We start from the raw sequence: 14,771 nt of genomic DNA, 5'->3' as shown, positions 1-14,771 counted from the left end.
TTCACTGAACGCCTCTCGCATAGCCCTCCTCACTCTACATTTTGCTTCGCGTAATTTTTGTTTGTCTGCAAGGCTTTGGCTATGTTTATGTTTGCTGTGAAGTTCCCTTTGTTCCCGCAGCAATTTTCTAACTCGGTTGTTATACCACGGTGGCTCTTTTCCATCTCGTACGAGCTTGCTTGTCACATACTCATCTAATGCATATTGTACGATGGTTTTGAACTTTGTCCACTGATCCTTAACACTATCTGTACTTGAGACAAAACTTTTGCGTTGAGCCGTCAAGTACTCTGAAATCTGATTTTTGTCACTTTTGCTAAACAGAAAAATCTTCCTACCTTTTTTAATATTTCTATTTACTGCTGAAATTATCGATGCGGTAACCGCTTTATGATCGCTGATTCCCTGTTCTGCGTTAACTGTTTCGAATAGTTCGAGTCTGTTTGTCACCAGAAGGTCTAATATGCTATCGCCACGAGTCGGTTCTCTGTTTAACTGCTCAAGGTAGTTTTCAGATAATGCACTTAAAAAAACTTCACTGGATTTTTTGTCCCTGCCACCCGTTATAAACGTTTGAGTCTCCCAGTCTATATCCGGCAAATTAAAATCTCCACCCAGAACTCTTAATATGGTCGGGAAATCTACTCGAAATATTTTCCAAATTTTCCTTCAGGTGCTCTGCCACAACGGCTGCTGAGCCAGGTGGCCTGTATAGACATCCAATTACCATGTTTGAGCTTGCTTTAACCGTGACCTTCACCCAAATTATTTCACATTTCGGATCTCCGTCAATTTCCTTCGATACTATTGCACTTTTTATCGCTATAAACACGCCTCCCCCCTCACTGTCCAGCCTGTCTCTGTGGTATACATTCCAATCTGAGTTTAGAATTTCATTACTGTTTACATCTGGTTTCAGCCAACTTTCTGTCCCTAGTACTATGTGGGCACTGTGACCGTTTATTAATGAGAGGAGTTATGGGACCTTTCTGTAGATGCTCCTGCGGTTTACTATTACCACATTAATATTGTTATTCCCTGTTGCTTTTTGTTTGTATCGTAATGTCTAGGTATTGGAAATCTGGTACGATTCAGATATGGCCCACAGCATCGAACTATTGAACTTGTTACTCCAGCTTTCCTTCAGCTTGCTCCCACTTTTATTGTTCCCACTTCTTTATTCTGAACAGAGAGATATAGAGCCAGAAGACTTGTTGACGTTCATGTCTGCCCATTTTTTATAATCTGGCATTAATGACGGCTAATAAATTAATAAAACGGAGATAAAGCAACTGCAAAACTGAAGGGTAAACAAGAACCCCAGTTGGGCCTTCGTGAGTGATTTGAGGAAAACGACGGTTGGGGTTTGCTGGACGGTGCTTCTTAGTCGCATTCATTCAATGCATAGCCTTTGAAGATTTCCGTGGCTAGAAGTGCTATCTTAAGTTTCGACGTTCAGTGATGAATGCCACGAAGAAATCTTTGGACGACGCAGCTTGACCCATATTAGGGAAGAGTTTGAACTTTGCACCAACGCCCAAGACGTTTACCAATTGGTTATTTCATTAGGTGCACCGAAAAGGCCATTTTTAACCACATCCAGAGGCTGTCGAGGAGGTTAGAAGAGAAGCACGTCGTGTGTTGACTTGGCGTGCTTTGCAGTCAATGGAAGTGGGTGCCGATATTTTTATCTTACCTGCTGACATGTTGGACAAGCAGGATTATGTTTACTATCTAATCTATCATATCACAGACATAGTGCTGACCCGGAAAAAAGTGTTGAGAAGCAGACTAAAAACCTCCTGAAGAAAAATATTTTGTAGCAAGGGACCTTTTTCTTTGAGTCATCAGTTTTGTGTCTGGTTTGAAGTGGTCCGCCACTAATTCCTCTCCTGTGCCAATCTCTTCATTTCGGAGTAGCAATTGCACCCTACATCCTAAATTATTTCTTGGATATATTCAGTTTCTGTCTTTCCCTGCAGTATTTAGCGTCTACAATTCCATCTAAAGGCATGAATATTATCTCCTAATGTCGCATCAGATGTCCCATCACCCTGTCCTTTCTTTTTATCAGTGTTCTCCCTGCGTTCCTTTCCTCGCCAGTTCGGCAGAGAACCTACTCACTCCATATTTTATCAGTCGTAATTATCGAGATCCACGAACAACACCTCGTCTTAAACGCTTCGATTCCCTGATTTTACAGATCTTTCAGAGTAATGATTCACTTCCACACGAGTGCTACGGTCTAATTAAAACGTATATTATCAGAAATTACTTATTCAAATTATTGCCGATACCATTTGGTTCTTGTAGATACCGGATTAACCGTTGTTCTCTATAGGTTACACATATGTCGATCATCTGGCACAGTTTTACATTGGCGAATCCTATGAACAGGTCTTTGCTTAAGTCTTACTTCCATTATCAAGCCCAGCATCAGAACTGTCTCTCTCGTGCCTTCACGTTTCTTAACGGCAAATCTCATAATTTTCACTTTAAGGTTTTTGGACCACCTCATTATGTTTGTTTTTAACGGTGGTGCTCTCCCATACTGGCATCGATAATTTTGCAATACCGTTGTCAAAGATTTGGATTCTGCGTATCTGATCTGTCATCATTCTGGAGCGCACCAAGTCAAATCTGTAACAAAGGACAAAGAAAAAAAACTTTGAGAGCTGCTAAATGTTTTTAAGACAAACTCAGATCCTCGATCTCCAATATCATTATTTTAGATTATTGAGAACACGGTACGTTAAGACCCGTACAAATCCATTTCTTTTTTCGGAAATGGTATTGTCACATTAAACAGACCACTGATAGAAAACATTTTTTAACGAAAATGGTTTATATTTTGTGGTTTGCGTTACGCTGAAAGCTGATGTAATAGCAAAAAACGCATCATTCGCTATTTTTATTAGACTAACGTTAAATATTTCAAAACTACATTTTTAGCGATTTTAGTTACACAGAGTGAATCACATAAACTTGAACCGCAAACATTGCGGAAGTGGATAGTGCTATTGATGTGTGGTTTTCACAGAATGGATTGGTAGTCGGGCGCTCGTATTGTTATCTAGTGAACAAGTTGTAACAATACTTAGAACATGTATTTTTTGTGCGAACATACATTTTCTTAAACGGAACAATGCCTTTGGCAAAACTAAAAGTAGTTAGAATGTCAGCGGTGTTTATTGCATGATTCTAGTGCGAGTCGTTTACGAGATATTGTGTTTTGAAACGTTCCCACACGAAAACTAGTACAATACCTGTGGTAGCACACACTAAGGGACAACATAAGCGCATACATTAGTTACGTGGATTCCAACCAGTAACGAGACAATTGACATAAGTTGTGTCCAAAATGACAACCGGCAGCGGCAATACACGCTTCCAGTCTGGTATGGAGCGACTGCTACACGCTTGCTAGCATGTCAACGGAGATGTACGAGCAGTCTGCAGTAATACGTCGTTGCGTATCATCGGGTGTAGTTGGTATGTCTTTGTAGACAGCGTCTTTCAGCTTTTCCCACAGAAAAGGGTCTACAGGCGTCAAATCCGGGGAACGGGCCGGCCAAGGTACAGATCCTCTGCGTCCGATCCAACGATATAGAAACAATTCGTCAAGACAAGCCTTAGTATTTCGTGCACTATGGGGCTGGACAGCCATCATGTTGATACCAAACGTTCCGCAAAGGAATGTCTTCTAGCATTCGTGGAAGAAGATATGTTAGGAGGCTGTGGTATGTCTACAACGGGCATATGAGCTGACGTTTCACTGCATGGGCGCAGATGTTCCAACTGACGAAGCCAACGGTAGTGCACGTTTCAGTGTTTCATCTGGCCATGACTGGTATATGTGACTCCATCGATAAACAAGATACATGGTACATCTGGGCTATCATGTCTTAATGCCCATGTAGAGAATTTAACATGATTCTCATAATCGTTTCCATGCAACTCTTGATGGAGAGAGATGTGATAGGGATGGAATCTATGGCGATGGAGAATGCGTAGGACACTTGCCTGACTCATGCCATTTCCTCGTGCGATTGCGAGGGAGCTAAGGTGAGGATCAACTGCAGCAGCAGCAAGGACGTTAATGTTCCCCTCTTCTGTCGTCACTTGTTTCTTTCTGTTACGTTGTCTAGGTGTTATACAGGGCTATTACAAATGATTGAAGCGATTTCATAAATTCACTGTAGCTCCATTCATTGACATATGGTCACGACACACTACAGATACGTAGAAAAACTCATAAATTTTTGTTCGGCTGAAGCTGCACTTCAGGTTTCTGCCGCCAGAGCGCTCGAGAGCGCAGTGAGACAAAATGGCGACAGGAGCCGAGAAAGCGTATATCGTGCTTGAAATGCATCACATCAGTCAATCATAACCGTGTAACGACACTTCAGGTCGAAGTTCAACAAAGATCTACCAACTGCTAACTCCATTCGGCGATGGTATGCGCAGTTTAAAGCTTCTGGATGCCTCTGTAAGGGGAAATCAACGGGTCGGCCTGCAGTGAGCGAAGAAACGGTTGAACGCGTGCGGGCAAGTTTCACGCGTAGCCCGCGGAAGTCGACGAATAAAGCAAGCAGGGAGATAAACGTACCACAGCCGACGGTTTGGAAAATCTTACGGAAAAGGCTAAAGCAGAAGCCTTACCGTTTACAATTGCTACAAGCCCTGACACCCTATGACAAAGTCAAACGCTTAGAATTTTCGGCGCGGTTGCAACAGCTCATGGAAGAGGGTGCGTTCAGTGCGAAACTTGTTTTCAGTGATTAAGCAACATTTTTTCTTAATGGTGAAGTGAACAGACACAATGTGCGAATCTGGGCGGTAGAGAATCCTCACGCATTCGTGCAGCAGATTCGCAATTCACCAAAAGTTAATGTGTTTTGTGCAATCTCACGGTTTAAAGTTTACGGCCCCTTTTTCTTCTGCGAGAAAAACGTTACATGACACGTGTATCTGGACATGCTGGAAAATTGGCTCATGCCACAACTGGAGACCAACAGCGCCGACTTCATCTTTCAACAGGATGGTGCTCCACCGCACCTCCATCATGATTTTCGGCATTTCTTAAACAGGAGATTGGAAAACCGATGGATCGGTCGTGGTGGAGATCATGATCAGCAATTCATGTCATGGCCTCCACGCTCTCCCGACTTAACCCCATGCGATTTCTTTCTGTGGGGTTATGTGAAAGATTCAGTGTTTAAACCTCCTCTACCAAGCAACGTGCCAGAACTGCGAGCTCGCATCAACGATGCTTTCGAACTCATTGATGGGGACATGCTGCGCCGAGTGTGGGAGGAACTTGATTATCGGCTTGATGTCTGCCGAATCACTAAAGGGGCACATATCGAACATTTGTGAATGCCTAAAATAACTTTTTGAGTTTTTGTATGTGTGTGCAAAGCATTGTGAAAATATCTCAAATAATAAAGTTATTGTAGAGCTGTGAAATCGCTTCAATCATTTGTAATAACCCTGTACTACCACTTTCACGTAACTCGTTGAAAAGGTTGATAAATAATTGTCGCGATGGTTGACGTCTATTGGCATATCTTGTCGCATACACCGTGCAAGAAAGAACTGCACTCTTCCTATACTTTCCATACACCATGAGCTTGCCTGCTTATTCTGCATCGGTAAATGCCATCGTCCACTCTATTGCTTGGACTGTCACATGCTAACTGACTAGTGAGTCGCAGTGCACTTACGGATCACACAAGCACACTTTAAGCAAACATAACAAAATCGTACCTTAAACAACTCGCACTAGACTCCTGCAACACCACTGACGTTCTAATTTTAGTTTATTAATGCCAATAGGCACTGTTCGACTTAAAAAATGTATGTCGGCACAAAAATTATACTTTATAAGTATTATTATAATCTGTTTATTCTCTAACAGTACGATCCCCTCACTACCGCACATCAACAGCGCTTTGCATTTCCGTAATATTTGCAGTGCAAGTCTTAGGTGATTCACCCTGTATATATTTCATAACTAGATCAGTTAAATAAAATATGAAGTTGAAATTCAGTGGCAGCGTTTTCACTGGTGACGATCTCTGTACCATTCCTATTTGTTTTCAACAACCTTGTGGTGCCGAAAGAAGTCCTAAGTTACCACCTCTGCAGATTAAATTCGGCCTGACGAAACATTGTAAAAGATTTACCCAACGGTGCGGAACGTCTTATGTATCCGTAAGCGAGGTTTCCCCATCCGCTAGAAGCAAAACTGAAAGAAGGAGTGTTTCCTGGACTCGACAGAATTCGATTTTGCAACAGTCACCTGTCTTATTTTTTCCCTCAACACGTCAAAATGAAAAAACGGCATCAGTGCCGTTGAACTACCAATGTGAACTGAGGCTACTGTTGCTCGCTTCATATGACTTACAACAGGCAAATCAGCGGAGGGAAAGCTATGTTAGATGCTTTCAGGAATAGAAAAAAAGGAAATGTAAGGCAGTAAGTCTTTTGTAACAAAGAAGTGTTTCCACGTTTATACTACAATAAAGCCTTTGTTCATATTGAAAAAATAAATTACTTCTCATTCCAATCACGTACATGTGCTTTGCTAACTTTTTTTAGTTTATAACGAAGTCATATTCTGACAAAATTGTACGTGGTTATTATTATTATTATCATTATTTATTAACTCCATTAGAAAGAGTAATACTACATTTGTCGGTTTCCATAAATGCGTCTTCTGTTGCAGACGCAAAAGAGACATTTTAAATGTTGCACAAATTCTCTTACTATGGTTACTGCTAAATTAGTACAAAATTATTGTTTTCCGGTTGGTGACTGAAATGAATACATTTCGAAATTCTTTTAGATTTTCAATTTATAGAACACCTTTGTAAAAGACTGGTTCATTTCACTGTTGCTATTTGGCCAATTTCCGCGTTTCATTATTATATTTCTCTGCCTGTCCAAGGTGCTACATTCCAGTTACATGTGGTCCGCAGTTTGATTACCTCCAATGCATGGAAACATGCCATCGTTGGATATACTGAATCGATGATAATAAGCCTTCAGCTTCCCACGTGCCATTAACATCACTCTGAAATTAAGAAACATTGGTAATCTGGGCGTCAGTCAGTGGTGTACCGTTGAAAAATATTCCTTTGCGATAGGTCCTTTTTGTAGTCAGTTGCCATTCTTTCTCCCGTTCTTTCAGAGACATTTATTTCACTAAGGTTTTGGCACGTTTGATATAACTAACGTCGTCTTGTGATTGGGATGCCTCTTTGGCCGGCTAGTCCCCTAGTTCATTACCGTTTGGATTCATTACCGTTTATTCCTGTGTGAGCTTTAATTCATGTAAAGCTTCTTTTTATAGCGGTATAATCTTATTTCTTGTCTCTCCCTTGCGATGCTTTGGATTCCTCGATGAATATAATGTTATTAAACCGTCGCTCCTTTACTACTACCGTTCGGTGTAAGCCATCTAGTGTGTTTAGCGTTCCGAGAGACTTTAGATGGCAAGACACATTGTCTGAATGTTGATTTCTCAGTTTATGTTTCATCAGGCAAGTTGTGTTGATGGCAATTACTATGGCAGATCCTTCTCCTTGCTCACTCCCGTAAGTGAATGCTTCTATCAAGTACTGCCTCCTGCTGCTTCTTTGATTATGTCAGCCGGATTGACCTATTTTGATAATGATTACCAATTTCTAAAGTTTGCACTCGTTCATTATGTTCTTAATTTTAATCATTTCTGGTGTTAGTCTTGACAGCCTACACCGCGCCTCTTTTGATAGCGCTCTGTAGGCTTTGAAAATCTCGATATTAATTAATCATTGAAATCTTTGCTACTTATTGCAATTGTACTGCCGTATGCATTAATTAGTTACGCACGTGGTAGAAAAAAACTGAGGCCAGATATGGATTCAGTGTTCAGAAAACAATAATCTTAAACTACTAGCTAAAAAATATTAATCAAAGAAGATTTTTTCGTCGCCCTGTGTAATCTTCTGTTCACAGGATGGCATACATTAGGTATAAAAGTTAAGTAATATGCTGTAAATACAACACTGTTGCAGATAAGGTTAACCAGTACACAGTAGATATAGCACTATTGCTGAGAGTCCTTGGAATGGTACAGTAGTTCTCCGTGGGAACAAGTTGTGTTGTTGTGTTCTTCAGCCCAAATACTGGTTTCATGCAGCTCCCCACACCTCTATAGCCGGCCGCTGTGGCCGAACGGTTCTAGGCGCTTCAGTCCGGAACCGCGCTGCTGCTACGGTCGCAGGTTCGAATCCTGCCTCGGGCATGGATGTGTGTGATGTCCCTAGGTTGGTTAGGTTTAAGTAGTTCTAAGTCTAGAGGACTGATGACCTCAGATGTTAAGTCCCATAGTGTTTAGAGCCATTTTAAACACCTCTGTATCCTGTATAAGTGTCTCCTTTTCATAACTAATGCAACCTATATCGATTTGAGCCTGCTTATTGTGGTCAAGCTTTGGTCTCCGTCTACTGTTTTTACCCCTCACATTTCCCACCAGTAAATCTCCACTGAAGTTTCTTTCATGACTCAGTATGTATCCTATCAACTAATCTCTTCTGTTACTCAAGTTGTGTCACCAAATTCCGTTCTTCATATTTCGAGTCAGTACTTCTTAATTAGTTATCTTCAGCATTCTATTGTAGCGCCACATTTTGTCTAAACTGTTGATCGTTCACTTTCACTTCAGTACATGACTTACACTCACGATAAATACTTTCAGAAAAGCATTCCTAACAATCCAATTTATATTCGATGTTAACAGATTTCCTATTCATAGCCAGTCTGTATTTTATATCCTCTTTACTTCAGCCAATGTTGGTTATTTTCTCGTCCAAATACCAAACTCATCCACTAGTTTCAATGACCTATTTCGTAATCTAATTGCCTCAGCATCGTCCGATATAATTAGAATACATTCCTTTCCCCTTGTTTTACTTTTGTTCATATTCATCCTATAACCTCTTTTCAGGATGCTATCCATTCCTTTCACATGCTCTTGCCACTCCTTTGCCATCTCAGACAGCATTAAATCTGCAAACCGCAAAATTTTTGTTTCTTTTCCCTGAACGCAAATTACCTTCCATAATTTGTCCTTGGTTTCTCAATGTAAAGGCTGACTAAACATCGAGGATACGATACAATCTTCTTTTATTGTATACTCAATTGCTTTTTCCGTTTCATATCCTTCTGCCTTTTGCTGCAATCTGGTTTCTGTGTAACATGTAGATAATTTTTCGCTCGCTAATTTTTATCCTTGATACCTTCAGAATTTCAAATAGTGCATTCCAGTAAAAATTATCAAAAGCTTTTTCTAAAGCTGCAGACGTATAAACATATGTTTGCCTTCCTTCAGCGTGAACAGTGTTTTTTTTTTTACATACATTTCATTATGTCTTCATGATTACAATTGTTAAACAGTATGTCTGGTTCTTATTAGCGGTACATGGTTGACGATGACCATTGAGGCTGAAATTAGCTAACTGCAAAATGTCTGGACTTATTAAATATTGTGTATGAATATTTCTCGTGATGTGTGCTGCATAAAAACCAGTGATGTTGAAATGAGCCTATAGTAAAACGTCGGACTTTTTATCAGTATGTACAATTATTTTTCTATGATGTGTACTCAATGAAAACAAATAAGATTGAAATTAGCTATTTTTTCAGTATAATCACGAATTAGGAATACAGCATCAGCAGAAACGTGTTCCCTTTCAGAAAGGACGTGATTTAGTCGACATTTCGTAAAAAAAATTTTTTTTCTACTTTTCTAGAAGCTGCGTGTGCGTTAAAATGTGTGTTAAAACTGATAAACATCTTACAATAGTTTATAAGGCGTTTGCGCACGAATTATTACCTTTTTCAGCAATATCTAAAAAACTGGCATTTCAGTACACAATAAACAATGTTTCTTAATTGTAATTACGCTACGGCCTTGTTTCACTAATGCGCCATGCTGTTAGGACAAACCGCAAGCCTCAGGACGTTGGTAATATCAGTTAGTCTTTTTCCAGATAATCTTACTTCTTTTGTTGGACAGAATTACGTTGTGTTCTATCAGTGTCTGAGAATATTTCTTTTCTCTTCGTCGTATCAGTTTTATTACCGTTCTGTTGCAAAACGAACGACGTGTTTCTAATGGTAGCTGGTTGACTCATTTATCTCTACTGATCAATACTGAACGGCGGATAGCTCCAAGAAACGATTCAAGTATTTTGTTATCACAAGAGCAACCTGTTATCTCAAGCTATCTCAAGTTGAGTCATAATGATGAACACTACTACTGTCATATTTCTCATATCAAACTCACGACGCGTTTTTGTTATTTTTTCAGTGGGTGGTACTCGGAAGCTCTCAATGTTGACCTACTCGGAAGTATATTTCTTTCCACGCCGTTCCTATTTTAAGGCTTCTCCTTCCCCTCTTTAGCTCGAGACTGATAAAGTCTGGTCGGTATTAACACAGAACCCCTATACAAACTGAGTTCTTTTATTGCAGATCTGATTCAAGCGAGAGATACGTCATCCTCTTAATTACAGGTATATGGATCGGTGTCACCAACTTTGACTGTTAATTTGTGTTTAAATTAGCACAGTGAGGAAAATTTCAATGCTTTCCTTCCTTGTTTTGTCGTACGGAACATAAGAAGATAAAATTCTATCTTTCCGATATTCAACGAGTCTCTACTTCTGGTTTCGATCCAGTGACACATGCTAATATTGTGTGGGACTTTTGGGACTATTAGTTGAGAAAGTCTGTTCAGTTCACACCTAATATTTTAATGTTATTTTATACATGTTGGATTTTGTTGAACACCGTGGCTGTTATTCAGTTAGCGATTGTTGATGGAGAACGTAACCAGCTACAAATCCTTATAAAGCGGCCGTGCTGAAATGTAATACCTCCGAATTTTTTATGCGAAAACACTTGAAGCTTTTTAAATAAAACAAACGTTCTTAATATTCTATTTCTTTATTCTTCAAGTCTACAGATTTATTTCTCAACATAGTCACGCTGGCAACGAAAACATTGATTCCAACGAGAGACCAGTTTACTGATACGTCAGTGCAGAAGTGTGACTTTGCTGACGGAGCCACAACCTCACTTCTGCTTGCAACGCTTTATCACTATCAAAATGGAGTGCTCGAATGTGTTCTTTAAGAGTTGGAAACAGATGAAAATCGGATGAGACTAAGTGGGGCTGTAGGGAGGACGATCGATGACAGCGAACCCAAGGCGTTGGCTTGTCGCAGAAGTCGCAACACTCGTGTGTGGCCATTCATTGTCATGCTGAAGGTGAGGATGCTCCATGTGTGGACACTCTCTTCGAATTCGAAACTCGATTATAGCATTCTGTTACTCACGCCCCAACATAGCTACGTTGCACACCGCCACGTTAAACGCAGAGGGCTGCAAATACGTAGACATGAAGAATAAATATGTAGAATGTTAATAACGTTAGTTTTATTTACAGATTTTTAAGAGTTTACACATATACAGGGTGTTTCAAACTGAATATACGGGTTTTAAGGCTTTTTAGCATTTATTATGTTCACCTTTACAAATATAAATAATACATCAAATGAAAGAGCAATTCAAACAGTTTTGTTTGTATACCTGTACGCAAAGGGAAGAGACTGGAACGACCAAAAGTGACTCAAGAACGTGCTAAGCGAGTGAGAGCCTTTCACGTGTAGCACCAAGAAATCAGTTCGGATGTCTGGTCGTGATTTAGCATTTCCAGTGATGTCGCAGTGGAGATCTTCAAGGGGCCGCTTGCAACTACGTCCTTATCGCCTGCATGTGTTACAAGCTGTAAAAAGTCTACAGCGTACGGTTTATGTGTCAACTTTGCAAACGAAACGTTGCTGCATGACGATGAAGATATTCTGGATCGTGTCGTCTTCGGTGATGACTCGAGATTTCACCTAAGTGAACGCTTGTAAGAAAAACTCTTTCAGATGCTCTTTCATTTGCTGTATTATTTATGACTGTAAGCTGAATGTAATAAATGCTACAAAGCCTTAGAACCCGTTCATTCATTTTGAAACGCCCTGGTACCCACGTCCTGCCTCAGTTACACGATTCTCAAACGTTTAGAAAGTGTTCGCTCACATTCACGAAGGATAGCACAAGGGTTAGCAAGGGATAGCAGTGGTTAAAAGGGCATTCCTGGCCAAGAGAAGTCTACTACTATCAAAGAGAGGCCTTAATTTGGGGCAGAAATTTCTCAGAATGTACGTTTGCAGCACAGCATTGTACGCTAGTGACATATGGACTATGGGAAAACCGGAACAGAAGAGAATCGAAGCATTTGAGATGTGGTGCTGAAGAGGAATGTTGAAAATCAGGTGGCCGGATAATGTATGGAATGAGGAAGTTCTACACAGAATCGGAGAGAAAAGGAACATGTGGAAAGCACTGACAAGGAGAAGGGACAGGGTAATAGGATATCTGTTAAGACATCAGGGAATGACTTCCATGGTACCAGAGAGAGTTGTAGATGGCAAAAACTGTAGACGAAGACGGAGACTCGAATACATCCAGCAACTAATTGAGGACGTAGGTTACAAGTGTTACTCTGAGTTAGGGGAACACAAATTCCGTACCAGGGTGTAACGGGTGTGAGGCAAGGCGCTGAAATACGAGGGCTATTCGGAAAGTAAGTTCTTCTCGGTCGCGAAATGGAAACCACTGCGAAAATCCGATGAAGTTTTGTGCAGATGTCTTGGGTAATGTCTCTAGTATGGCTGTCGATTCCGACATGTTGCTCTTTTCAATTCTGAGCGCACATTGAGCACGTAAAGATGCCTAGAAAATAGTGTCTCCCGCCAAGTACAATGGCCGTCAGAGATTTCGCCCTAATGTTGTGCAGCCCACATAAAACAACTGACGTGCGTTTCGCTCTTCGTGACGATTCTCGGCTGCATACTGCAGGGGCAATGAAGATGATCCTGCAGCATTTTTGATGAGAAGTGTTTGACCACTCACTACACAGCCCGTACATGGCTCGTCCTGAGTTTCATCTTTGTTGACGTGAACCGCTGGCTATGAAGACGACATTTTGGCACAGACAGTGTGCTGTAGGCAAGTGTAGAGAATTGGCCGAAAGCACTGGTCGGGGCCTTCTATGATGAGGGTACTGGAAAGTTGGTACAATACTGAGACAGGTATCTAATTCGGAGCGGCGACTGTGTAGAGAAGTAGCTGTAAGGTGTAGCTAACTATTGCACACAAAACATTTTTCATTTTCAAAGTCGTTTCCATTTCGCGACCGCTGGGAACTTACTTAGCCGTCGTATCTTGAGCTTACGGTTGACTCTCGTGTGTGTGTTTGCTACAAATAAATCTGATTTTGGCAAACACATATCTGTGTAAAAGAGAAGCAGTGTTTGCTACAGGCGAAACCTAACCAAAAACAAATTTATTTGTAAGGAAACAGACGCATCACTTTCAAGACGAGTGTTTCACTGCCATGCCAGACATTTCCGAAAATAAAATGAAAAATCCACTGATGATGCTCCAATGAGAGCAAAACAGGACCTGCTGGAAGAAACAGATTGTGTTTCCTCAAGGTGGTATACGATGTCTGGCTGTAAAATAACGGGACTGATGCTTTCACAGGGTAAGTACGCATACGTGAAAGATGAACGAGAAATAGCTGTGAAGTGTGAAGCCTTCTCAGTCGAATGCGACATCTCTGGTGTTTGCAGACAAATTATTGTAGCTGTGGCCTTCGTTATGTAAGAGCTGTTATTTTGTTTTGCCGGCCGCGGTGGTCGTGCGGTTCTAGGTACTTCAGTCCGGAACCGAATGACTGCTACGGTCTCAGATTCGAATCCTGCCTCGGGCATGGATGTGTGTGATGTCCTTAGGTTAGTTAGGTTTAAGTAGTTCTAAGTTCTAGGGGACTGATGACCTCAGATGTTGAGTCCCATAGTGCTCAGAGCCAGTTATTTTGTTTTGCCGGGAAAATGGAAATTTAACAATAGTGCAACGAATTACCGTAAAGTTCCACATTAAACATAGATAAAGATTCATATTAAATATGGATTTTCTGATTCTGAAACCTGTTGCTGAAAGTAGTGTATAGCGAAAACTGTTTATCATTAACGCGAGATTTTGAGTAGTTCAAGCGTGGAAGGAGTATATAGAGGGTCTATACAACGGCGATGTACTTGAGGACAGTATTATGGAAATGAAAGAGGATGTAGATGAAGATGAAATGGGAGATACGATACTGCGTGAAGAGTTTGACAGAGCACTGAAAGACCTGAGTCGAAACAAGGCCCTGGGAGTAGACAACATTCCATTAGAATTACTGACGGCCGTGGGAGAGCCAGTCCTGACAAAACTCTACCATCTGGTGAGCAAGATGTGTGAGACAGGCGAAATACCCTCAGACTTCAAGAAGAATATAATAATTCCAATCCCAAAGAAAGCAGGTGTTGACAGATGTGAAAATTACTGAACTATCAGTTTAATAAGTCACATCTGCAAAATACTAACACGAATTCTTTACAGACGAATGGAAAAACTGGTAGAAGCCGATCTCGGGGAAGATCAGTTTGGATTCCGTAGAAATGTTAGAACACGTGAGGCAATACTCACCTTACGACTTATCTTAGAAGAAAGATTAAGGAAAGGCAAACCTACGTTTCTAGCATTTGTAGACTTAGAGAAAGCTTTTGACCATGTTGGCTGGAATGCTCTCTTTCAAATTCTAAAGATGGCAGGGGTACAATACA

Source organism: Schistocerca cancellata, chromosome 2 (genome assembly GCF_023864275.1).
Source record: "Schistocerca cancellata isolate TAMUIC-IGC-003103 chromosome 2, iqSchCanc2.1, whole genome shotgun sequence".
Lineage (NCBI taxonomy): Eukaryota > Metazoa > Arthropoda > Insecta > Orthoptera > Acrididae > Schistocerca > Schistocerca cancellata.
The sequence above is the reverse complement of the archived record's forward strand: the minus strand, read 5'-3'. Positions refer to the sequence as shown.